This window comes from Coregonus clupeaformis, chromosome 27 (assembly GCF_020615455.1).
Source record: "Coregonus clupeaformis isolate EN_2021a chromosome 27, ASM2061545v1, whole genome shotgun sequence".
Classification (NCBI taxonomy): Eukaryota; Metazoa; Chordata; class Actinopteri; order Salmoniformes; family Salmonidae; genus Coregonus; species Coregonus clupeaformis.
Window position 1 is genome coordinate 39810918 of NC_059218.1, and position 15086 is coordinate 39826003.

Consider the following 15086-nt stretch of genomic DNA (forward strand, 5'->3'; position numbering starts at 1 on the left):
GAGAGAAATGAATCAAAGGCAGACGTAGGGAGGTTAAAGTCACCCAGAACTGTGAGGGGTGAGCCATCCTCAAGAAAGGAACTTATCAAGGCGTCAAGCTCATTGATGAACTCTCCAAGGGAACCTGGAGGGCAATAAATGATAAGGATGTTAAGCTTGAATGGGCTAGTGACTGTGACAGCATGGAATTCAAATGAGGCGATAGACAGATGGTTCAGGGGGAAAAGAGAGAATGTCCACTTGGGAGAGATGAGGATTCCTGTGCCACCGCCGCGCTGACCAGATGCTCTCGGGGTATGCGAGAACACATGATCAGATGAGGAAAGAGCAGTAGGAGTAGCAGTGTTTTCTGTGATAATCCATGTTTCCGTCAGCGCCAAGAAGTCGAGGGACTGGAGGGTAGCATAGGCTGAGATGAACTCTGCCTTGTTGGCCACAGAACGGCAGTTCCACCTTACCAGACACCCTAGACCCACTTCAATTTGCATACCACCCCAATAGATCCACAAACGATGCAATCGCCATCGCACTGCACACTGCCCTATCCCATCTGGACAAGAGCAATACCTATGTAAGAAGGCTGTTAATTGACTATAGCTCCGCCTTCATCACCATAGTACCCTCCAAGCTCATCAATAAGCTCAGGGCCCTGGGTCTGAACCCCGCCCTGTGTAACTGGGTCCTGGACTTCCTGACGGGCCACCCCCAGGTGGTGAAGGTAGGAAACAACACCTCCACTTCGCTGATCCTCAACACAGGGGCCCCACAAGGGTGTGTGCTCAGCCCCATCCTGTACTCCCTGTTCACCCATGACTGCATGGCCACGCACACCTCCAACTCAATCATCAAGTTTGCAGACGACACAACAGTAGCAGGCCTGATTACCAACAATGACGAGACAGCCTACAGGGAGGAGGTGAGGGCCCTTGCAAAGTGGTGCCAGGAAAATAACCTCTCCCTCAACGTCAACAAAATGAAGGAGCTGATCGTGGACTTCAGGAGAGGGAGCACACCTCTATCCACATCGACAGAACCGCAGCGGAGAAGGTGAAAAGCTTCAAGTTCCTCTGCGTACACATCACTGACGATCTGAAATGGTCCACCCACACAGACAGTGTGGTGAAGGTGGCGCAACAGCGCCTCTTCAACCTCATGACGCTGAAGAAATTTGGCTTGGCCCCTAAGACCCTCACAAACTTTTACAGCTGCACAATTGAGAGCATCCTGTCACTAGCCGGCTACCACCCGGTTACTCAACTCTGCACCTTAGAGGCTGCTGTCCCATATACATAGACATGGAATCACTGGTTACTGGTTACGTCAACCACTTTGAAAAGAAGGTTGACGACATCCGATCCTCGTTTGTTAAGTCTAATGACACTGCTGGTCCTGCTCACACTGCCCTACCCTATGCTTTGACTTCTTTCTCCCCTCTCTCTCCAAATAAAATCTTGCGACTTGTGACTGCAGGCCGCCCAACAACCTGCCCGCTTGACCCCATCCCCTCCTCTATTCTCCAGACCATCTCCGGTGACCTTCTCCCCTACCTCACCTCGCTGATCAACTCATCCTTGACCGCTGGCTATGTCCCTTCCGTCTTCAAGAGAGCGAGAGTTGCACCCCTTCTCAAAAAACCAACACTCGATCCCTCTGATGTCAACAACTACAGACCAGTATCCCTTCTTTCTTTTCTTTCCAAAACTATTGAGCGTGCCGTCTTTAACCAACTCTCTTGCTATCCCTCTCAGAATGACCTTCTTGATCCTAACCAGTCAGGTTTCAGGACTGGTCATTCAACTGAGACTGCTCTTCTCTGTGTCACGGAGGCTCTCCGCACAGCTAAAGCTTACTCTCTCTCCTCTGCTCTTGTCCTTCTAGACCTGTCTGCTGCCTTTGATACTGTGAACCATCAGATCCTCCTCTCCACCCTCTCCGAGTTGGGCATCTCCGGCGCGGCTCACTCTTGGATTGCGTCCTACCTGACCGGTCGCTCCTACCAAGTGGCGTGGCGAGAAGCTGTCTCCGCACCACGTGCTCTCACCACTGGTGTCCCCCAGGGCTCAGTTCTAGGCCCTCTCCTATTCTCGCTATACACCAAGTCACTTGGCTCTGTCATATCCTCACATGGCCTCTCCTATCATTGCTACGCTGACGATACACAACTAATCTTCTCCTTTCCCCCTTCTGATAACCAGGTGGCGAATCGCATCTCTGCATGTCTGGCAGACATATCAGTATGGATGACGGATCACCACCTCAAGCTGAACCTTGGCAAGACGGAGCTGCTCTTCCTCCCGGGAAGGACTGCCCGTTCCATGATCTCGCCATCACGGTTGACAACTCCGTTGTGTCCTCCTCCCAGAGTGCGAAGAGCCTTGGCGTGACCCTGGACAATACCCTGTCGTTCTCCGCTAACATCAAGGCGGTGACCCGATCCTGCAGGTTCATGCTCTACAACATTCGGAGAGTACGACCCTGCCTTACACAGGAAGCGGCACAGGTCCTAATCCAGGCACTTGTCATCTCCCGTCTGGATTACTGCAACTCGCTGTTGGCTGGGCTCCCTGCCTGTGCCATTAAACCCCTACAACTCATCCAGAATGCCGCAGCCCGTCTGGTGTTCAACCTTCCCAAGTTCTCTCACGTCACCCCGCTCCTCCGCACACTCCACTGGCTTCCAGTTGAAGCTCGCATCTGTTACAAGACCATGGTGCTTGCCTATGGAGCTGTGAGGGGAACGGCACCTCCGTACCTTCAGGCTCTGATCAGTCCCTACACCCAAACGAGGGCATTGCGTTCATCCACCTCTGGCCTGCTGGCTCCCCTTCCTCTGCGGAAGCATAGTTCCCGCTCAGCCCAGTCAAAACTGTTCGCTGCTCTGGCACCCCAATGGTGGAACAAGCTCCCTCACGACGCCAGGACAGCGGAGTCACTCACCACCTTCCGGAGACATTTGAAACCCCACCTCTTTAAGGAATACCTGGGATAGGATAAAGTAATCCTTCTAGCCCCCCCCTCTTAAAATATATATATATATATATATATATTGTAAAGTGGTTATCCCACTGGTTATAGGGTGAATGCACCAATTTGTAAGTCGCTCTGGATAAGAGCGTCTGCTAAATGACGTAAATGTAAATGTACTTTAATAATGGATACATACTGCTTTACTCATTGCATATGTATATACTGTATTCTATTCTACTGTATTTTAGTCAATGCCACTCCGACATTGCTCATCCTAATATTTATATATTTCTTAATTCCATTCTTTTACTTTTATATTTGTGTGTTGTTGTGAATTGTTAGATACTACTGCACTGTTGGAACACAAGCATTTCCCTACACCCGCAATAACATCTGCTAAATATGTGTATGTGACCAATCAAATTTGATTTGATTTCAGAGGGACCAAAAATCTTCCTATACGTTGCATCAAACTCAAAAAACAAGAAGATAACAGAAAGCATATAGTAGTATGGCTTAATGCGCCGACATTACACATTATATCTTCTGTAGTCGGCCCATTCTAGTGAAGGAGGAGCAATTATTTTTGATGACATTATGAATGAATCAAACGGCCTGGCTGCGCTTCGGGCTGCAGCACACAGAGAGACAGAACCAACATGATACAAACAGCATAAAATAATGCGACCAGCAAAACAAAAAACACACTGCTTACACAACCTATGGTAGCCTAACACCAATATCACACTATCACCAATAGCGACAACAACAGCGTCACATCAAAGGTGACAGGCTCGTAGTGCTGAAAGGACAACTACCATAATACCTGTGCACTCCATGGAGCTGAAGGAGAGTCCATTTTGGTCGAACACATTGACACGGCTGACAGACAGGCGACAGCAGTCACACACAGCGTCAAATAATGTTAAAGAATAACCAGCCTATTCACTCCAGTAGGCCCCATGCAATCATAACAATACAAAAGCACAACCATTTCATTTCCAAAATGAAATTAACAAACCAGCTATTACTTCGCATTGCAAATATCATTTATCATATTCATCACACTCACCGGTGATCTAAAGTTTAAATGCAACAATATTTCACAGTCATTATTTTCAGAGCTAGCTAACAGCAAGCGAGCTGCAACAAAAAACAGTGCTACTCACCAGATGACGATCATTTGTAAACGAAGTTGAAGGTTAATCTTGAAAAGGATGATGCTAACAAATTAGCAACAACACCAACCTTGACGTTGATAACACAGCTGCTACAGCCATTGTCACACTACTACAACACAAGCTAGCTACTGCAACGTTACTAGCGTGGGAAAACTACTGCTGGTGCACTGATTATTTGCTCTTGCCCTCTGAGTAGTTACACGAACAGGCCTTTAACAATCCCACCCATTGCAAGTCAAAATGTGATTGGTTCATTCCACTGTCACTCAAAAATTCTGCTCTAATGCAGTAATATCAAAGATTTTTGTAACTAACCCAAGATAGACCAGAGCCTGTTGCAATGGGAGCAAATTAATTATAGTGGGCAGAATAAGAAAGGAGGTGGGCGGAGCTAAGCACGAGCTAGCGAGATGCTTTTGGGGAGTTCTAACATTTATTTGCATATTTCCATTACGCCTATTTTGTGAAGTGTGCGTGTGCAATAACTCAATTCGCCCTTCACTCCTTCTAAACAACACAATTTCTTTGAAACTTTGGCAAAGGGTAAAGCCTACAAAATGTAGTCCAATCTGTATCTTACAGATGTTCGTTTTGGAAACAGAAAACTGTATTGAGATCAAACGTTTCATCAAGGAGAAAATTAGAATGTCCGCCAAAATCCATCTTCTCCCACTGCCGGCCACTCCTTTCATCAGCATACAGTATGTTCGGAAAGTATTCAGACCCCTTGACTTTGTCCACATTTTAAGTTACAGCCAATTATTCTAAAATGGATTAAATGAATTGTTTTCCTCATCAATCTACACACAATACCAAATAATGACAAAGCGAAAACAGGTTTTTAGAAATTGTTGCAAATTTATTAAAATTAAAAAACAGATACCTTATTTACATAAGTATTCAGACCCTTACTCAGTACTTTGTTGAAGCACCTTTGGCAGTGATTACAGCCTCGAGTCTTCTTCGGTATGATGCTACAAGCTTGATACACCTGAATTTGGGGAGTTTCTCCCATTATTCTCTGCAGATCCTCTCAAGTTTTGTCAGGTTGGATGGGGCGCGTTGCTGCATAGCTATTTTCAGGTCTCTCCAGATATGTCTGATCGGGTTCAAATCCGGGCTCTGGCTGGGCCACTCAAGGACATTTAGAGACTTGTCCCGAAGCCACTCCTGCGTTGTCTTGGCTGTGTGCTTAGGGTCGTTGTCCTGTTGGAAGGTGAACCTTCGCCCCAGTCTGAGGTCCTGAGCGCTCTGGAGCAGGTTTCCGTCAAGGATCTCTCTGTACTTTGCTCCGTTAATCTATCCCTCGATCCTGACTAGTCTCCCAGTCCCTGCCGCTGATAAACATCCCCACGATTCCCAGTAGAGATGGTGCCAGGTTTCCTCCAGACGTGATGCTTGGCATTCAGGCCAAAGAGTTCAATCTTGGGTTCATCAGACCAGAGAATCTTGTTTCTCATGGTCTGAAAGTCTTTAGGTGCCTTTTGGCAAACTCCAAACGGGCTGTCATGTGCCTTTTACTGAGGAGCGGCTTCCGTCTGGCACTCCACCATAAAGGCCTGATTGGTGGAATACTGCAGAGATGGTTGTCCTTCTGGAAGGTTGTCCCATCTCCACAGAAGAACTCTAGAGCTCTATCAGAGTGACCATTGGGTTCTTGGTCACCTCCCTAACCAAGGCCTTTCTCCCCTGATTGCTCAGTTTGGCTGGGCGGCCAGCTCTAGGAAGAGTCTTGGTGGTTCCAAACGTCTTCCATTTAAGAATGATGGAGGCCACCGTGTTCTTGGGGACCTTCAATTCTGCAGAAATGTTTTGGTACCCTTCCCCAGATCTGTGCCTCGACACAATCCTGTCACGGAGCTCTAAGGCCAATTCGTTCAACCTCATGGCTTGGTTTTTGCTCTGACATGCACTGTCAACTGTGGGACCTTATATAGACAGGTGTGTGCCTTTCAAATCATGTCCAATCAATTGAATTTACCACAGGTGGACTCCAATCAACTTGTAGAAACATCTCAAGGATGATCAATGGAAACAGGATGCACCTGAGCTCAATTTCATGTATCATAGCAAAGGGTCTGAATACTTATGTAAATACGGTATTTTTGTTTTTTATTTTTAACACATTTGCAAAAAATTCTAAAGACCTGTTTTTGCTTTGTCATTATGGGGTATTGTGTGTAGACTGATATCCAAGATGGCATAGCAGTGCGGTCGTGTTCTTTGTTGTGTGTCTGTGTAAATAGCCTGTTTTTTGTATTTTTTGTATTCTTTGTACATATTTCCCTATCACACTTTTCATCCTTCTACAAAATATACTTTCCTGCAACCCGCCTCACTCAATGTGGAACGGATTCTATTATTGACTTACCGTTTATCTAGAATCTAGAATCTCCAGTTGATACCAGCTAGCCAGCTAACTAGCTACTTGCTATTAGCCACCATTAGCGGTTTTCACCCAGAACATCGGATTTTCTGCCGGAATAACTGAATCACTGGACATTAACACCGGATCGCAACTAGCTAGCCGCAACCGAATTGGATGTTGCTGTTTGGCTAATCACCACTGCCCCTGAAGCAAGCACCAGTTAGCCTTGAGCCAGGCCCATATCCCGGCTCTCTACCTCTCTGTCTACTGGACGGGAGTAGCCAGCTAACTAGCTACTTGCCATTAGCCACCGCTAGCGGTTTCTCACCATTTTCTGTGGCCTGCACTACCTACCAGCCAGCTCTAGCCTGGACTATTATCGCACTGTCTGCACAGTCTGCACTGTCTGCACAGCGCGTTATCGACCCAGAACATATCGGTTTTTCTGCCGGAATCACTGATTCACTGGACCTTTAACACCGGATCATCGTAGCTAGATAGCTGCAATCAAATGGACGTTGTTGTTGGCTAATCAGCCTCGAGCTAGCCGCGAGCCAGGCCCTTCTCCCGGCTATCTACCTCTCTGTCAACCGGACGGGACCTCCTAGTGTTGACACGGAGCCCCGCCGATCCAACACGACTGGTCTGCCGACGAAATCGTCTGATGCGATTACAACAGGTTTCCCGTTACGACGTCGACCACGAAGATCCATCTGCTAGCCCCGGCCCACTAGCACACGCTAGCCGTGGCCTCTTGCTCGCTAGTGCTGTAGCAGCCCCCGAACTACCTCCAAACTCTCCTATTGCTGTTCACCGGACCTTATGATAACTCAGCTATACAGCTGATGCCTGCTGGACTGTTCCTTTATACGGTACCGCATCCTGTTTATGTTTAGCCTCAGCCCAAACTTTGTCGCCATTACCAGCTGTTGTCTTAGCTCTCTCGAATAACATCCGTGATTGCTTTTTGCCTCTCTCCCATGTCAATATGCCTTGCTTATTGCTGTTTCGGTTATTTCTTATTGTACTATTTCACTGTAGATCCTCCAGCCCAGCTCAACCTGCCATAGATAGCTCCTTTGTCCCAGCCCCCATACACGCGGAGACCGACTCAATTGGTGCCTCCAGTGATGCTATCTCTTTCATCGTTACCCAACGCTTAGGTTTACCTCCACTGTACTCATATCCTTCCATATCCTTTTCTGTACATAATGCCCTGAATCTATTCTAGAACGCCCGGAAACCTGCCCATTTTTTTCTCTGTACCCAACGCACTAGAAGACCAGTACTTAAAGCCTTTAGCCGTATCCTTATTCTACTTCTCCTCTGTTCCTCTGGTGATGTAGAGGTTAACCCAGGCCCTGTAGCCCCCAGTATCACTCCTACTCCCCAGGCGTTATCATTTGTTGACTTCTGTAACCGTAAAAGCATTGGTTTCTTGCACGTTAACATCCGAAGCCTCCTCCCTAAGTTTGAGTTATTCACTGCGTTAGCACACTCCGCCAACCCTGATGTCCTAGCAGTGTCTGAATCCTGGCTTAGGAAGGCCACCAAAAATTCAGAAATGTCCATCCCCAACTACAACATTTCCCGTCTCGATAGAACTGCCAAAGGGGGTGGGGTTGCAATCTACTGTAGAGATAGCCTGCAGAGCTCTATCGTACTATTCAGGTCTGTGCCCAAACAGTTTGAGCTTCTACTTCTAAAAATCCACCTTTCCAGAAATAAGTCTCTCACTGTTGCCGCTTGCTACAGACCCCCCTCAGCCCCGAGCTGTGCCCTGTACACCATATGTGAACTGATTGCCCCCCATCTATCCTCAGAGTTCGTACTGCTTGGTGACCTAAACTGGGATATGCTTAACATCCCGGCAAACCTCCAATCTAAACTAGATGCCCTCAATCTCACACAAATTATCAACGAACCTACCAGGTACAACCCTAAATCTGTAAACATGGGCACCCTCATAGATATCATCCTGACAAATGTACCCTCTAAATACACCTCCGCTGTCTTCAACCAGGATCTCAGCGATCACTGCCTTATTGCCTGCGTCCGTAATGGGTCCGCGCTCAAACGACCACCCCTCATCACTGTCAAACGCTCCCTAAAACACTTTAGCGAGCAGGCCTTTCTAATTGACCTGGCCCGGGTGACCTGGCCCTTGAAACATTGAACCGCTGTAGTTCACAACAATTCTAATTTCTAAAGTGGAAGTTGGGAGAGTTTTTATTCGGGTGGTTCAGTGAAACAATTATAGTTTCTGAGGTGGAAGTTGGGTGAGTTATATTTGGGAGTTTTGGTGAGGGAGGCCCTACTCTCTCCTTTCCCAGATGTTTAGTTCATTTCATTCCGATCTCCTCTGCATTATTGTAGCCATTTGCTACAGCCTGTCAACTCTGCCTCTGCCTATCCCTGTTCTCTCCTCTCCGCACAGGCTACACAAACGCCTCACACCGCGTGGCTGCTGCCTCTCTAACCTGGTGGTCCCTGCACGCACCCCACACCTGGAGTTCCAGGTCTCAGGCAGCCTCTGGAACTGCCGTTCTGCTGCCAACAAGGCTGACTTCATCCCAGCCTATGCTAACCTCCAGTCCCTCGACTTCCTGGCGCTGACGGAAACATGGATTACCACTGAAAACACTGCTACTCCTACTGCTCTCTCCTCGTCTGACCATGTGTTCTTGCATACCCCGAGAGCATCTGGTCAGAGGGGTGGTGGCACAGGAATCCTCATCTCTCCCAAGTGGACATTCTCAATTTTTCCCCTAACCCATCTGTCTATCTCCTCATTTGAATTCCATGCTGTCACAGTCACTAGCCCATTTAAGCTTAATATCCTTGTCATCTATCGCCCTCCAGGTTCCCTTGGAGAGTTCATCAATGAGCTTGACGCCTTGATAAGTTCCTTTCCTGAGGATGGCTCACCCCTCACAGTTTTGGGTGATTTCAACCTCCCTACGTCTACATTTGACTCATTTCTCTCTGCCTCCTTCTTTCCACTCCTCTCCTCTTTTGACCTCACCCTCTCACCGTCCCCCCCTACTCACAAGGCAGGCAATACGCTTGACCTCATCTTTACTAGATGCTGCTCTTCTACTAATCTCACTGCAACTCCCCTCCATGTCTCCGACCACTACTTTGTATCCTTTTTCTCTCTCGCTCTCCTCCAACACTACTCACTCTGCCCCTACACAGATGGTAATGCGCCGCCGCAACCTTCGCTCTCTCTCTCCCACTACTCTCTCCTCTTCCATCCTATCATCTCTTCCCTCTGCTCAATCCTTCTCCCTCCAATCTCCTGATTCTGCCTCCTCAACCCTCCTCTCCTCCCTTTCTGCATCCTTTGACTCTCTGTGTCCCCTATCCTCCCGGCCGGCTCGGTCCTCCCTTCCAGCTCCGTGGCTTGATGACTCATTGCGAGCTCACAGAACAGAGCTCCGGGCAGCGGAGCGGAAATGGAAGAAAACTAAACTCCCTGCCGACCTGGCATCTTTTCACTCCCTCCTCTCTACATTTTCTTCATCTGTTTCTGCTGCTAAGGCCACTTTCTACCACTCTAAATTCCAAGCATCTGCCTCTAACCCTAGGAAGCTCTTTGCCACATTATCCTCCCTGCTGAATCCTCCCCCCCCCCTCCTCTCTCTCTGTGGATGACTTCGTCAACCACTTTGAAAAGAAGGTTGACGACATCCGATCCTCGTTTGTTAAGTCTAATGACACTGCTGGTCCTGCTCACACTGCCCTACCCTATGCTTTGACTTCTTTCTCCCCTCTCTCTCCAGATAAAATCCTGCGACTTGTGACTGCAGGCCGCCCAACAACCTGCCCGCTTGACCCAATCCCCTCCTCTCTTCTCCAGACCATCTCCGGTGACCTTCTCCCCTACCTCACCTCGCTGATCAACTCATCCTTGACCGCTGGCTATGTCCCTTCCGTCTTCAAGAGAGCGAGAGTTGCACCCCCTTCTCAAAAACCAACACTCGATCCCACTGATGTCAACAACTACAGACCAGTATCCCTTCTTTCTTTTCTTTCCAAAACTATTGAGCGTGCCGTCTTTAGCCAACTCTCTTGCTATCTCTCTCAGAATGACCTTCTTGATCCAAACCAGTCAGGTTTCAGGACTGGTCATTCAACTGAGACTGCTCTTCTCTGTGTCACGGAGGCTCTCCGCACTGCTAAAGCTAACTCTCTCTCCTCTGCTCTTGTCCTTCTAGACCTGTCTGCTGCCTTTGATACTGTGAACCATCAGATCCTCCTCTCCACCCTCTCCGAGCTGGGCATCTCCGGCGCGGCTCACTCCTGGATTGCGTCCTACCTGACCGGTCGCTCCTACCAAGTGGCGTGGCGAGAAGCTGTCTCCGCACCACGTGCTCTCACCACTGGTGTCCCCCAGGGCTCAGTTCTAGGCCCTCCCCTATTCTCCCTATACACCAAGTCACTTGGCTCTGTCATATCCTCACATGGCCTCTCCTATCATTGCTACGCTGACGATACACAACTAATCTTCTCCTTTCCCCCTTCTGATAACCAGGTGGCGAATCGCATCTCTGCATGTCTGGCAGACATATCAGTATGGATGACGGATAACTCCTCAAGCTGAACCTTGGCAAGACGGAGCTGCTCTTCCTCCCGGGTTAGGACTGCCCGTTCCATGATCTCGCCATCACGGTTGACAACTCCGTTGTGTCCTCCTCCCAGAGTGCGAAGAGCCTTGGCGTGACCCTGGACAACACCCTGTCGTTCTCCGCTAACATCAAGGCGGTGACCCGATCCTGCAGGTTCATGCTCTACAACATTCGGAGAGTACGACCCTGCCTTACACAGGAAGCGGCACAGGTCCTAATCCAGGCACTTGTCATCTCCCGTCTGGATTACTGCAACTCGCTGTTGGCTGGGCTCCCTGCCTGTGCCATTAAACCCCTACAACTCATCCAGAATGCCGCAGCCCGTCTGGTGTTCAACCTTCCCAAGTTCTCTCACGTCACCCCGCTCCTCCGCACACTCCACTGGCTTCCAGTTGAAGCTCGCATCTGTTACAAGACCATGGTGCTTGCCTATGGAGCTGTGAGGGGATCGGCACCTCTGTACCTTCAGGCTCTGATCACCCAACCGAGGGCATTGCGTTCATCCACCTCTGGCCTGCTGGCTCCCCTTCCTCTGCGGAAGCATAGTTCCCGCTCAGCCCAGTCAAAACTGTTCGCTGCTCTGGCACCCCAATGGTGGAACAAGCTCCCTCACGACGCCAGGACAGCGGAGTCACTCACCACCTTCCGGAGACATTTGAAACCCCACCTCTTTAAGGAATACCTGGGATAGGATAAAGTAATCCTTCTACCCCCCCACCCTAAAAAAAAAAAAAAAAAAATAAACATCTTGTAAAGTGGTTATCCCACTGGCTATAGGGTGAATGAACCAATTTGTAAGTCGCTCTGGATAAGAGCGTCTGCTAAATGACGTAAATGTAAATGTAAATGTATCCTGGATGGATATTGACCTCATTCCATCAGTAGAGGATGCCTTGTTGTTCTTTAAAAGTGCTTTCCTCTCAATCTTAAATAAGCATGCCCCATTCAAAAAATTCAGAACTAAGAACAGATATAGCCCCTGGTTCTCCTCTGACTTGACTGCCCTTGACCAGCACAAAAACATCTTGTGGCGTACTGCATTAGCATCGAACAGCCCCCGCGATATGCAACTTTTCAGGGAAGTCAGGAACCAATACACACAATCAGTTAGGAAAGCAAAAGCTAAATTTGCATCCTGTAGCACTAACTCCAAAACGTTTTGGGACACTGTAAAGTCCATGGAAAATAAGAGCACCTCCTCCCAACTGCCCACTGCACTGAGGCTAGGAAACACTGTCACCACCGATAAATCTACAATAATCGAGAATTTCAACAAGCATTTTGCTACGGCTGGCCATGCTTTCTACCTAGCTACCACTACCCCGGCCACCAGCTCTGCACCCTCCGCTGCAACTTGCCCATGCCCCCCCCCACCGCTTCTCCTTCACACAAATTCAGACAGCTGATGTTCTGAAAGAGCTGAAAAATCTGGACCCCTACAAATCAGCTGGGCTAGACAATCTGGACCCTTTCTTTCTAAAATTATCCGCCGAAATTGTCGCAACCCCTATTTCTAGCTTGTTCAACCTCTCTTTTGTAACGTCTGAGATCCCCAGAGATTGGAAAGCTGCCGCGGTCATCCCCCTCTTCAAAGGGGATGACACTCTAGATCCAAACTGTTACAGACCTATATCCATCCTGCCCTGCCTTTCGAAAATGAAAGTATTTGAAAGCCAAGTTAACAAACAGATCACCGACCATTTCGAATCCCACCGTACCTTCTCCGCTATGCAATCTGGTTTCCGAGCTGGTCATGGGTGCACCTCAGCCACGCTCAAGGTCCTAAACGATATTATAACCGCAATCGATAAAAGACAGTACTGCACAGCCGTCTTCATCGACCTGGCCAAGGCTTTCGACTCTGTCAACCACCGCATTCTTATTGGCAGACTAAATAGCCTTGGTTTCTCTAATGACTGCCTCGCCTGGTTCACCAACTACTTCTCAGATAGAGTTCAATGTGTCAAATCGGAGGGCCTGTTGTCTGGACCTCTGGCAGTCTGTATGGGGGTGCCACAGGGTTCAATTCTCGGGCCGACTCTATTCTCTGTGTATATCAATGATGTTGCTCTTGCTGCTGGTGAAGCTCGGATCCACCTCTATGTGGACGACACCATTTTGTATACATCTGGCCCTTCATTGGACACTGTGTTAACAAACCTCCAAACGAGCTTCAACGCCATACAACACTCCTTCTGTAGCCTCCAACTGCTCTTAAACACTAGTAAAACTAAATGCATGCTCTTCAACCGAACGCTGATTGCACCCGCCCACCCGACTAGAATCACTACTCTCGGCGGGTCTGACCTAGAGTATGTGGACAACTACAAATACCTAGGTGTCTGGTTAGACTGTAAACTCTCCTTCTAGACTCACATTAAGCATCTCCAATCAAAAGTTAGATCTAGAATCGGCTTCCTATTTCGCAACAAAGCCTCCTTCATTCATGCTGCCAAACATGCCCTTGTAAAACTGACTATCCTAACGATCCTTGACTTCGGCGATGACATTTACAAAATAGCCTCCAACACTCTACTCAGCAAATTGGATGTAGTCTATCACAGTGCCATCCATTTAATCACCAAAGCCCCATATACTACCCACCATTGTGACCTGTACGCTCTTGTTGGCTGGCCCTCACTACATATTCGTCGCCAAACCCACTGGCTCCAGGTCATCTATAAATCACTGCTAGGCAAATCCCTGTCTTACCTTAGCTCACTGGTCACCATAGCAACACCCACCCGTAGTCTGCGCTCCAGCAGGTATATCTCACTGGTCATCCCCAAAGCCAACACCTCCTTTGGCCGCCATTCCTTCCAGTTCTCTGCTGCCAATGACTGGAACGAACTGCAAAAATCTCTGAAGCTGGAGACTCTTATCTCCCTCACTAAATTTAAGCGTCAGTTGTCAGAGCAGCTTACCGATCACTGCACCTGTACACAGCCATTCTGAAATTAGCCCACTCAACTACCTCATCCCCATATTGTTATTTATTTTGCTAATTTTCACCCCAGTATCTCTATTTGCACATCATCTTTTGCACATCTATCATTCCAGTGTTAATACGAAATTGTAACGATTTTGCACTATGGCCTATTTATTGCCTTACCTCCATAACTTGCTACATTCGCACACACTGTATACATATTTTTCTGTTTGTATTTTTGACTTTATGTTTTGTTTACCCCATATGTAACTCTGTGTTGTTGTTTTTATCGCACTGCTTTGCTTTATCTTGGCCAGGTCGCAGTTGTAAATGAGAACTTGTTGTCAACTGGCTTACCTGGTTAAATAAAGGTGAAATCAAAAAAAAAAAAAAAAAAAATGTTCCATACGCACAAAAAGCTTATTCCTCTCAAATTATGTGCACAAATTTGTTTACATTCCTGTTCGTGAGCATTTCTCCTTTGCCAAGAATCAAAACAAAATTTATGAGATTATTTATTTATTTATTTAATCCATTTTAGAATAAGGCTGTAACGTAACAATGTGTGGAAAAAGTCAAGGGGTCTGAAAACTTTCCGAATGCACTGTATGACAGATTATCTAAAGTCATTATGCATGTATATTTACATTTACATTTTAGTCATTTAGCAGACGCTCTTATCCAGAGCGACTTACAGTTAGTGCATACATTATTTTTTTTATACTGGCCCCCCGTGGGAATCGAACCCACAACCTTCGCGTTGCAAACGCCATGCTCTACCAACCGAGCTACATCCCTGCCGGCCATTCCCTCCCCTACCCTGGACGACGCTGGGCCAATTGTGCGCCGCCCCATGGGTCTCCCGGTCGCGGCCGGCTATATCCTCCTGAGACCCGAAAAAAAAAAGTTTGGTATAAATGTTTTACATAACATAAGTGTTTAGAGTGAAAAAAACATCTTACCAAGATTTATCTTTTAGAAAAAATATAGTTATTTATATTTTATTGTAA